Here is a 10,821-nt window from a genome sequence, read left to right on the forward strand (position 1 = left end):
AATATTTTAACTTACAATATCAAACCTCATTACACAAAAAACATAATATGATACAAAAATGAAGGATATAATATGAAGGCAATTATGTAAGAATTTTTTAATGGATACAGCTGATTCTGGCCTGAATTACTGCATTGGTATCAGATTAGTTTGGACTTTTTTCCCCAAAGCTGGTACTCATCTTTATATTTAATAAACTAGTTTATACTAAACAGAAATAGCTAGGAGAATATTAGCTAACTATTAACAATTAGCTTTATATTACCATGCTCTTCATACAAACCTTTACTGTACTGCTAAATCTTTTAAATGGATTTAAAAAACTTTATCTTAATCAGCTATTTTACGCTTATAGAGTGACCTTCATGTAAGCACTGTAGGAAACCATGTGGGTGGTTTCAAAAGCAGGTAGGACGGACATGCTCTTCACAATAGTACGTTTCAATGCGTCTTAAATGCTGTTGAGTGCCATTTTGTCATCTGAGACTTTAGGACCCCACCACACTGTGTAAACACTGTCAACAAACACCCGACAGCACCAATCCCACCCCCCACCTCCCACTTCCCCAGCCTCTGTCTCTTTGCCTCTTTCTGGCTCGATCTCTCTTGTGCTCCGCCCAGGCTATAAGCAAACACTCTAGCTTCAGGAACAAAGGAAGAAAGAATAATCAGAGAGAAATGTCAACGTTTCATCATGGCTGCCCCACAGCCCACAGTTACTCATTAACGACGGAAAAAAATGAAGGCTGCTGCACAATGAGAGAGAGAAAGAGACAGCGACAGAGAGTAGAAAAAACTGTCTGTCTCTCTGCCAATCATAAAATAAGCAACCTGCTGTCAAATAAACAAATAAACCAATCTGAAAAGTTTAAAATAAGTCATTACTTCGGATTTGACAGTGCACAAACCTGGAGATCCTTCTCGTGTAGCTGGCATTTGTTTCCAGGTATGAGTAATCTCTCTGCCAAGTAGTGTACATTTTCTTTACTGTTCTGATTACAGTTGTATTTGTTTTGTAGTGTGAAAGAGGGCATTACCATGGTTACATAGCAGGCTAGCTAAAACTAGGGCAAGTGACTACTAGTTCAGTTTTTCCCTGTGAAAAACTCACTATTCTCATGTTAGCACTGTGTACGCTGCATAGGAGGGAAGGGAACTAAAGCCCAAATGTCTTACATATTAATGTGATGCTGTGAAGCCTTTCTAATTAGGATAACACTCAAAATACTAAAAAAAAAAAGGCAACAAGAATCCTGAGTAACTGTATGTTTTGACAAGGTTCTTGGAAAAGAAAACTAGTACATTGATATCAATGCTTTCTTACAGGCAGATATTTTTCTATAGGGGGGCACAGAGGCATAGCTGGTAGCTTACAGCAGCAAGGTCCCCCATCCAATTCTGATCCCAGGATACTGCAAGAGAAGAGTTTTGTAGAGTGATTCATCCAGATTGTCCAGTTTTCTTCCACCTCCACAGAACTTGCCAAGCAGAGGATTGCTTATGCCTAAATTGGCCCCAGGTGTGAATAACAGTGTGAATTTACATGTTTATGATGCCCTTGGATGAACTGGCAATCAAATTCAACCAGTCCAACCTGGTCAGAGTAACAATAGTTATTGCAGACAGTTGGATATTGAATAAAAGTTCTCACCAGTTCATGGCATTAGCATCCATTGGTCAGGATTTGAGTATTTTAGCAGTAGACATATAATAGACTATTGGATGTCAATTTACACACACACACACACACACACACACACACACACACACACACACACACACACACAAACACACTACCCAACCAATCAAAAATGGAAGGGATTTAGTGGTGGAGCGATGCACAGGTGGAGTGTATTGTGGTCATATTTACTCTGGTTGCTGGCAGATGGTTCTGTTCAATCAGACCAGACATGCTCAGTTTTTATTCAAAAGGAAATGAAAATGAAATGCGCTAGTGATAAAGTCAGCACTGCTTACGAACCACTCTGCTACATGTTTTGAGTATATTTGAGACGCCGTGCCATAACAAATCTCAATTATATAAATAAATAAATAAAACGGCTTAATAATATAATTTATTTATTTTAGATTTTACATCTAGACTAATGACCATCATGACTCTTAATTTGATTTAACCAACACCTTTACTGTAAGTTTAAATGTTATATGTTAAATATAGCTGGGAAGTCACCCCTGGACCGATGTTTCCATTATACACTCACAGTTTGATATTTTGCCGTTCATTTATGTTGCTCTTATTTTTAAAAATGTCTTTTATATAACAAGGAAATCCCCCTTGATTGATCTAAAATTAAAATGTTTTGTGCATACTCTACAACTAAAATAATATTATTGTACCTTAGTCAAATGGGTAGGTATCTAACAGAGCAGCAGTGGAATCAGTTATATAAACCATTGACTTTTTAATATCTTGCATTATGAGTGTGTTTGAAGTACCATGTCATATTTGTACTATGTACTATGTTATGCTTTAATAGGATGTGTGTAAGATAAGTGTAAATGTAATTTTTTTTTTTTATAAATCATGTTAAATCTGTGTTTGATTCATTTTTGTAGTTTTTTAAAAGGTTTAAAAATGATAGTATTTGGAGAATAGTCTAAAATGTGGTTCTACATTTTTGTGTGTAGATCTATAATGCTGCCCTGGTGTTAGAGACAAAACAAAATTCCATTATTCCTTTTGCTACCTCAAGGAAGTTTGTCAGAATACTGAGGTCAACACAATCTGAATAAGAATGCAAGTGATTTTCTTTCTTGCTGTGTTTGTGTGGTCTACTTCGCCCTGATAACACACATTCAGTCTTTTTACTGATAACACACAGTGCCTTAACTGATAAGACACACTAACATACCATCCACATTAATGATTGGTCAGACCTAAGTTTTCAGGTAGAGATCTGACTATGCCAAGCTCCACCCAGATAAAATTTAAAGGTGCATACGCATACGAAATTTCGAAAGGCGAATACAAAAAAAACGACAAAAAACTGCATTTTCCTCCTAATTGCACTTAGACTTTGTCATTATATGCCATTGTATTTACTAGCCATAAAATATGTGACGTACATAATGAGCTGTTTATCACACAAAGTGACGTAGTAACCCCTCACCCCACCGAAAACTCCCCCACACACAAGTCATATTTATAGTATTATTCACCTTAACCAGTTTACATCATGTAAAGGCCTATATGAAAAAATAGTTAGCTGCAGTAATTACAGTACTACAGATTATATCTCCAAAAACACTATGGCACAAAAGCATAAAGTCTGAAATTTGAAGAGGTGACCAAATTTCAGAGGGGTGACCAAAATTTTAAAATGTAGGTTTAACTGTTCAGTTTATGTAGCTATCTCTGAATGATGAGTGCTTGATGAATGTGTTATCTTTTTTGTGTTATAGTGTTTTCTAGTCCTATCGTCAACCCATTCTGTCATTGGTTTGTTAATCGGTTGTGTTTCCCCTGTGCCATGTTAGGACTTTATTAGACTGTCTGTATATGTCCTGCTGTTTCATTGTGTGATTGCAGTGCTATCATGCATTTATTGTTTGTAAATCCAAGAATTGTTTCCAAGTTTGTTGTTTCATTATACTTGGATTTGACACTCACCTGTTTAATTTCTTTTTATTTTAATATGGATTAGCCCTTGTTTGGCTTTGACTGGCACCACACATTACCCTCGGCTCCAATCACTTCTACAAATTTTGTTAAGGTTTGTAACACTAATTGTAACACCAATCTTCTTATCCCTACACTGATTAACTGTTAAGTTTCAAATTGACCACAAACTACCGCTACTTACCTACAAAACACTAAATGGTTTAGCTCCCATGTATCTATCCAGTCTTCTAACATGCTACAATCCGTCACACTCCCTGAGATCTAAAAACTCCGGACTTCTAGTAGTTCCTACAATAGCAAAGTCCACTAAAGGTGGTAGAGCATTTTCACATTTAGCTCCTAAACTTTGGTTTTGATGGTTTAGACACACTCTCCCAGTTTAAATGCAGATTAAAAACTTGTCTTTTTAGCAAAGTCTACACATAACACACATCACATCATAACCTTGTGCTCCAGTACATCTGAACAAATGCACATTATCAACTTGTGCTGTTAATATCATGAACAGCAGCCACGCTAATTCCTCTCCACTTCTTCTCTTTCTCTCCCCATCCCGAGGAATCCTGAGGTTGCTCCAGCTCCAGTCACATCCCACCTTATGAAGATTGTGGATCTGTAAGGAAGTAGATGCCGACCCCGCAAACATCCCGAACCATCTAGAGACGTACCAGTGCCAATTGGTAAGCTTACCAATTGGTAAGCTTAGGCTCAACTGAAGCAGTGAGGTGGCAACAGTACTACTGTGACATGCTTTGGGCTTTGCTTAAAACAAGAAATTTGCTACCACAATGAGGAGCTTTACGGTAAGAACCATCAATCAGTATCAACATACTTTATTGATACCAGAGGGAAATGGTAGGTTGCAGTTGTTTACAGTACAATTAATGTAAAAAACAGTAAAATAAAATATAATATAAGAAAATACGTATTAAGGTATATAATAAATATGGATGCTGTACAATCATTGAATTTAAAATCTTATTGAAATATACTGTATGAAATATGTAGCAGCAGTGAACAGATGGCAGAAAAATTCTACAATGATACAGTTTTTGCACATGCAACAGTTATTGCATTGATACATATTGTATTGTATGTAATGTAATGTTGACAATAAATATTGTCACAATTATTATTCTTAACATACATTTTCATGTCAGGAATAAATCAGTCATTTGTGTAGGAAAAGTAAAGTTCCAGTGAACAGAAACTCAGTCAGCTAATCAGTACTTTGGAGGACTGAGTGGTTATTTTTTTTTACTGCATGAGATCATAGAGTAGAGGAGCTGGCAGTGGGCATAGCTGTTACCAGTAATGCAAAAGTGCAGAGCTCTGTAGCCTACAACTAAGACTGAAACTCCAATCAGGATCTTATGAAAGATTCTATGATGCTTGGGAAGTAAAGGTGAAAACTATAACACAGTGGTGCCTTTCATAGTGATATACAACAAAGGACAAGACATATATGAATAAAAGCTCCTTTAGTAGTCCTTGAATCCACCCCAAGCAAAGTAGAATACATTCATCTAGCATTGTTTACCCTATTTAAAATCTAATCCACTAGCAATTTTATCCAAGTTTAAAAATGTATAGATTAAAAATCCATACAGTGTATGCCTGACACAATTTTCAACATAAATGCAGAGTCCACACTGCAGTACTAGATTAGAGTGGTTTCATGGTCTATAGTGCAGTTTAAAAACCAACCAGCTCAAGAATTAAATTGCTGGAGATATATGATTCTGATATATAGGTTCTTATTTACCTGTTTAACTGAATGTTAAATTTGTTTGTGAGGTCTGAACACAATGCACATTTGGTTTCTTCTATCTGGTGTATGGCTATACCATAAAGGGGACATATTAGGTAGATAGTACCGTGTAAATTGTGTACTGTTTTGGCGCACTATTTTGCACTTTAGAATAGGGCACATAATTTTCCTTGGTAAGTACCAATAGCAAAGTAAGCATCTTCTATCTCTGACACTATGTGAGTAGATTATTAAAATTGCTCTACTAATTCATGCTCATTCTCTGTTGCACATTTCCAAAGAGTTACAGAAGAATATAAGAAATTGAGTATAGCACTCTAATCTGTTGCTCTTTATTTGCCATATTGTTGTTAAATCTGGTGGGTCAATATTTAAGACATTAAACATCTAAACAGAAGGTTGTGAGTTCAAATCCCAGCACCATCACTGCTGGGCCCTTAAACATTAATTTTGTATAATAAGAAAGCTGTAAGTTGCTTTGAATAAAGGCAACTGCCAAATACCAAAAATGTAAACACACCATTCGAGTGACGATTTTAACATTTGATTTATAGTTAAATTCACTTCACTTTATTTTGTCTTTTTCTCAAGACACATGTTGTTGTGTGCGTTGCATGGTGAATACTGCAGATGCATATTTACAACTTAATTATAACAAATCTTTATATTAATCACTTAGAGAACTAAAGAGAACCAAAAAGGAACAAGGCAGAACACTCAGATAAAATGTTCAATGGTAAAAAGAGTGATTGACTTTGAATGTGTTGAAATACAGGGAGCTGGAAGCAAGCATGAGTCCAAAGAGTTGTTTGTGGCAATGTAACCTGTCACTGACTTAAAGCTGCTTTTAAAACTGCCATTGTGAAAAGGAAAGGGGAGCTTAACATATATGATTTAATGTTTAATCTAACAATTTATGTTAAATACTTAGCTTGGTAGATTCAATAAAGAAGTTGAAATGATTGAACCATTACATCATTCATTCATTTGTTGTCCTTAAGACTTTTTTTTATGCTAATGGTCTATCTAGATACTAAACACTGGAAACAGTGCAGGACTCCACCTTGAATTAGATACAAGTTTATTTCAGGATGTCTCAAAAACACTTGAAATTTTGAGTTGTCAAACCAACTGCCTATTTTTTTCTGGTGGGAAAACCTTCGGGAACCCCAAGTGGACACAATAAGAAGAGTGGAACAAATGATGCAATAGTGATAATGTAACAAACAGATTTATTGATACTTGTGTTGTTTTCTCATCAGTGTATTTAACAGAACAGCAGTTAGTGACATACGACCCTTCCCTTCCTTTTTTATTTTAATAACTCTCATATGAGTTTAGCCTCACCTTCATGCAGCCGTGTGTGTGTGTGTAAGGTCTGGAAACAGCAGGAAGTGCTAGTTAATTAATAACTTTGCTACAGGTGTTACAGGGCCAAGGACATGAGCTGATAAGCACAGAGAGCGAGAAGGGAGTCACAATTACTCCGCCTGTTCTTTTGCTGTCAAAATGACCTTTTTTTATATAATACTAAAATATAATTAGCCTTAAAATATTTGTAAAATGTTTTTTTTTTCACTAAAACATCATGTGATTGTTTCAGTTTCTCTAACTCACATATGCAATCACTATTCAATTCATATTTCTCTTGTTAAAATGATGTCAGAGTCATTTTGAACTGGCTGTGTCCCAAAGGCTTACTAGTCATTGGAAAGCGCAATGCAGCAAACTTGGACATCCATTTCTATTACAGAGACAATGTTAATGATGTTTAGTGAGAAACAATGGGAATTTAACTTGTTTATGTAAAAAAATGTGTTCTTTATTCATTACTTTTTTTAGGCCCCAAATCAGGAGAAGCTTTGAACATGGAAAGGCACTTAAACCTTGTTTTTTTTTTTGTTGTTGATCAGAATGGGGAAGTAACTAATAAATAAATAACTATTACAGAATTGCTGTATATATACTTTGAATAGACTGCCTAGGGCAGTGAGATAGCTAAGCTAATTAGTGTGAAATGTGCAGTCAGTATTATAAACTTCCACAATTCAATTAAATTTAAATTGTGCAAAAGTTCAGATCGATATTGCATGCTCCTCTTCCCGTAGATCATCTGGGTTCGATGGGTAATGAATAAACTGCCCCATCTGCCCCTTTTATCTCTTCACCTTGGTGAACACACTGTTTGTAAAACCCACTCAACTCAACCGCCCACCTACCCACCCCGACAGGCCTCCCCCCCCCATTCCACCTCCCAACCCCACACACAAATACACACACACACACACACACACACACACACACACACACACACACACACACACACACATTTAACCAATTCTCTCAATTGCAAATAATTTTTGAAATGTGACTTCATTTATAAGCATGTGCTGATACACAGCTAGAATAAAATTATTTGAGCATTTCTTTATTACATTTTGTATAAGTGTTTAGTACCTTAAAATGATCACATGACATTATTTGGCTATTCTAAAATGAAGCAGTATAGAGATGAAGAGAGGATACATGTACACACATACACACTGCAATTGTTTGAACTTTGCTTTTTGTATTTCAAATTTTTCAGCAAATTTTCCTAATTTCCTAATTTTCTCATAAATATATAAACATGTTGCAAAGAAGCCAATGAACTTAAAAAGTGACCAAACAGTTAACAATCTGTATGTCATACAGTTCTGTAACCAAATAAAACTTACACACATACAGTATTCATTTCACCTTGCTGTGGATTCCATTAACCTTTTAATTCATGTTTAAAGCAAATCTTTTGTATTAAATATATTTTGAACACTTTAAACAAATTTTTCCAAATGTAGAGTCTTAAAAAGTTCATAGCTATATTTGAAACCATAATGGAGCATGTACACATTGCACATGAAATACCATAACTGTCTTGCTAAAGAGTAGCATCTATATATTGAGATTAATGCTTAGCAGTCACAAAGTACACATGAATGCCATTCAATATATGAAGGAAATATTAATTAGTGTCTGTCTTTTTCTCATCCATGTTGTTGTCTGTATATCTTTTCATCTGTACATTTGTCTGTCTATTTCGTTCTATTTATCTGTCTCCATATCTATGTTTGTCTCTCTCTCCATCTATTTGTTTGTCTATCTGTCTATTTATGATAATCACCAATAACCACCAGCATACTTCTGTCTCTCTTTAGATTGTCGATAAAGTCACTGTAAATGCTTGGCTGTGTCTCACATCCTTGTTTTATTTGGCTTGTTTTCACACTTTATGACTCTGGGTGCTGCTCAATCACGTCTAATTCTGGAAGTTTAAAAAAGGGAAAAAAATTGAGCATTTAACTAATTCAAGCCCAGCCTTTCTCTTATTTCTTTCTTCTTCTTTTTATTACAAGCCCTATAGCCATAGGAAAAGGTAACCATGCTAAGGGGCCTCAACAATGCAAAACATTTAGTTACTACTTTACTCGTTTTTTCAATTTGTTACCTCAGTCGTTAAAAGGTTGCTAGTGATTAGTATTTAGTTGGTCACTGTTGTTTAATTTATTTTTCTCCCTGATGTTTCTCTGTACAATTCCCACTTTTATGCAATATGTTGTTATTTAATTTTTTTATTAAGCATTTATCACTAAACAAAATCCCTATAAAAACTCCAATAATGTGTTGTGAATTGTGTAAAAGCTGCATGTTTTATAGTTTGGTAAAGTGACTGGCAAGTCACAATTTCACAATATGTAAACACCACTGTGTTAACACTAAGCAAACAAAGCAACATTAAGGTTAATTCCATTTTATGCAAATTAGTACATGGTAAAACCACAACTCATGTACTTGGCTCAGACAAACTGTTCTTATCTAGACTTCAGAAACTGTAGGTACTGCAGGTATTTAGCCGTTTATGTCACACTCATATTGTCACTGATTACCTGTGCAAATTGCCTGTGTTACCTGTGGAGACAAAATGTAATGGAAATGTAAATAAAGTTTAAAGCCCTCTCAAATCTGGCTGGTAATTGTATACATTTTTGTGGATTTGAGATCACTAACAAAGTCTGCAGAGAAAACTAATGTTTTCAATGCATTTATTAGCTCAGTCAGACCAGATTTAGATGGCTATTATAGCATTTCCTTCTGAACAAAGGTGTGAAAATGCTCATTCTCCTAAATGTAATATTTTGGAATATCTGAATGAGAATGGTTGAGAATTAAGGGTCTTATATAAACTCACCCAATGATCTTTTCTTGTTAGTGGTCATTTTTACGTTGGAAAAATAATCAGCCTTCATGAAATAGACAGCTAAATATAAGGAGTGATGCATTTGTTCTGTTTCAAACTGTATTAACTGTGTAATCAGTGTTTTTTATTTAAATTTATGCAAATATTTTTCTATGATCTAAATGCAGTTGTACTTTTTTTTTACTCTGATGTTGTGCATAGCAGAATGGTTTGATGTCACTCTGTAAACAGGGGAGGAACTCATGGTTGAGAAGACTACCTCAAGTTGACAAGTTAAAAATTTCAAGTTGAGAGGAAGTTTTTTGTTTGGGGTTTTGAAAGGGGTTGTTAAAGCGTGTTTTAACGCAACAAAATTCTTAACCACTTAGCCACCACTTCGTTGTGACTGCTAGAGCTAATGGATGCTTTTAGAGGGGTCCTATAAATTAGATGTACCATATGACACTGCGGCAATCATCAAGTGGAAAAAATAGGGCAGCATAGTGGTATTACAATGAAATGTGGAGTCCATCCAAAAGTGATGATATCGGTTAAAATGAGACAACTTGTCTGGGAGACTACATTATAGCAACATTAAAGGAGATTCAGAAATATCTGTCAATTACTGTTCACACCCTTTTTTCACAGATACACATATTGGGTAATATGACTTAAAAAGCCTTTCACTCAAAAACAAAAAAACTAAATAAGCCTTCCCAAATTATTCAAATCAGTGTGTCAAAATGTGTGTCTAGGCCAGCTGGAAGGAGGGAATCATGGACAGGTCCAAATAGTGCAAAACCTGCAGGCCCCATATAGACAGCTGAAAGTACGAGAAAGTGAAATTTCACCTTCAAGCATGAAGGTAACCCAAAGCACAAATTCAAATGAGCATCAAAATGACATCAAAAGAAAGACTGATCAAGATGCTCAGTCAGAGCTGACATTTAAATTCTATCAAAAACACCGGAATTACATTTAAGATTTAAGATTCCCCTCAATTTTACAAAGAAAAGTAGAATACTATAGAACTTTTTTCTAATCAGTTTCTTTCTTTCTTTCTTTCTTTCTTTCTTTCTTTCTTTCTTTCTTTCTTTCTTTCTTTCTTTCTTTCTGTCTTTCTTTCTTTCTTTCTTTTCTTTCTTTCTTTCTTTCTTTCTTTCTTTCTTTCTTTCTTTCTTTCTTTCTTTCTTT

The 10,821-nt window shown here is 35.1% G+C and overlaps 1 protein-coding gene and 1 long non-coding RNA gene across 2 annotated transcripts in view; both read left to right on the forward strand.

Moving 5' to 3' along the window:
• The first annotated feature begins 776 nt into the window (after positions 1-776).
• Positions 777-3,844, forward strand: LOC124396232. Its single transcript, XR_006927741.1, has 3 exons — positions 777-946; positions 1,327-1,519; positions 3,666-3,844. It is a non-coding gene; the product is annotated as an uncharacterized LOC124396232 (long non-coding RNA).
• Positions 3,845-4,302: 458 nt separating this feature from the next.
• pld3 (phospholipase D family, member 3) overlaps positions 4,303-10,821 on the forward strand; it is a 28,538-nt gene continuing 22,019 nt past the window's right edge. Inside the window, exon 1 of the mRNA XM_046865075.1 lies at positions 4,303-4,446. The gene's annotated coding sequence lies outside the window, so the exon portion shown is untranslated. The remainder of the gene's footprint in view (positions 4,447-10,821) is intronic.

Source organism: Silurus meridionalis, chromosome 13, assembly GCF_014805685.1.
Source record: "Silurus meridionalis isolate SWU-2019-XX chromosome 13, ASM1480568v1, whole genome shotgun sequence".
Classification (NCBI taxonomy): domain Eukaryota; kingdom Metazoa; phylum Chordata; class Actinopteri; order Siluriformes; family Siluridae; genus Silurus; species Silurus meridionalis.